The 1,683-nt window shown below is 37.8% G+C and overlaps 1 non-coding gene across 1 annotated transcript; it reads right to left on the bottom strand.

Moving 5' to 3' along the window:
- Positions 1 to 1,575: 1,575 nt before the first annotated feature.
- Positions 1,576 to 1,683, bottom strand: LOC122752212. Its single transcript, XR_006356001.1, has one exon. It is a non-coding gene; the product is annotated as a U6 spliceosomal RNA (small nuclear RNA).

The following is a 1,683-nucleotide window of genomic DNA, read 5'->3' as shown; positions in this document are numbered from 1 at the left end:
AAAATAATAAATGTTGGAGAAGCTGTGGGAAAATTGGAACACTAATGCATTGTTGGTGGAGCTGTGAACTGATCCAACCATTCTGGAGAGCAATTTGGAATTATGCCCAAAGGGCGATAAAGCTGTGCATACCCTTTGACCCAGCAATACCACTTTTGGGTCTTTTTCCCAAAGAGATCATGGAAGGGGGAAAGGGACCCACATGTACAAAAATATTTATAGCGGCTCTTTACGTGGTGGCAAAGAATTGGAAGTTGAGGGGGTGCCCATCAGTTGGGGAATGGCTGGACAAGTTGTGGTATATGAATACAATGGAATACTATTGTGCTATAAGAAACAATGAGCAGGAGGAGTTCAGAGAAACCTGGAGGGTCTTGCGTGGGCTGATGATGAGTGAGATGAGCAGAACTAGAAGAACATTGTACACAGTAACATCAACATTGAGTGTTGATCTACTGTGATGGACTATATTCTTCTCACCAATGCAATGGCACAGAAGAGTTCCAGGGAACTTGTGATGGAAGAGGATCTCCAAATTCAAGAAAGAAAAAAAAAAAAGAACTGCGGAGTATAGATGCTAAATGAACCATACTATTTCTTTTGTTTTTGATGCTGTTGTTTTTTTTTCTATTTTGAGGTTTTCCATCATTGCTCTGATTTTCTTCTCTTATAACATGACTAATGCAGAAATAGGATTAATGTTATTATGTGTGTATATATAGATATATAACCTATATCAGATTACCTGCTGTCTAGGGGACGGGGGAGGGAGGGGAGGGAGGGAGAAAAACCTGAAATTGTAAAGCTTGTATAAACAAAGGTTGAGAACTATCTTTATATGTAACAGAAAAAAATAAAATACTTTATTAATTAAAAAAAAGAAATAAGAGGTATGGGTTGTGTTCCTGATCTCTTAGCAAATTTCTATGAGGCTAGAGGTAGATTAGTGCCTTTGCCTAAATAACTTTTTAATAATCATGCCCTTTGTTGTTGTTCAGGCATGTCTGATTCTTTTTTTTTAAATAAAAGTATTTTATTATTTTCCAGGTACATGTAGAGATAGTTTTCAACATTTGTTTATATAAGATTTCCAATTTCAAATTTTTCTTCCTCCCTCCCCTCCCTCCCCTAGACATCAGGTAATCTGATATAGGTGTTATATATATAAACATATTTCTGCATTAGTCATGTTATAAGAGAAGAATCAGAGCAAAAAGGAAAAACCTCAAAAAAAGAAAAACAGCACCAAAAACGAAAGAAATAATGGTCCAATGAGTATCCATATTCCACAGTTCCTTTTTTTTTCTTTTTCTGCATTTGCAGAGCCTTTTCCATCATGAGTCCTTTGGGACTTTCTTGTACTGTTGGATTGGTGAGAAGAATCTAGTCTATCATAGTTGATCAACACATAATGTTGATGATACTGTGTATAATGTTCTCCTGGTTCTGCTCATCTCATGTCTGATTCTTTTTGACCCCACGAACCAGGGCAGGCCCAGCCTTTCTGTCCCCTACTATCTCCTGAAGTCTGTCTAAGCTCATCTAACCCTCTCATCCTCTACTGTCTCCTTCTTCTTTTGCCTTCAATCTTTCTCAACATCAGGGTCTTTTCCTTGCGCAGGGGCCATGCTAATCTTCTCTGTATCGTTCCAATTTTAGTATATGTGCTGCCGAAACGAGCAC

The sequence above is a fragment of the Dromiciops gliroides genome, chromosome 3 (assembly GCF_019393635.1).
Source record: "Dromiciops gliroides isolate mDroGli1 chromosome 3, mDroGli1.pri, whole genome shotgun sequence".
NCBI classification, from domain to species: Eukaryota; Metazoa; Chordata; class Mammalia; order Microbiotheria; family Microbiotheriidae; genus Dromiciops; species Dromiciops gliroides.
The sequence above is the reverse complement of the archived record's forward strand: the minus strand, read 5'-3'. Positions and strand labels throughout refer to the sequence as shown.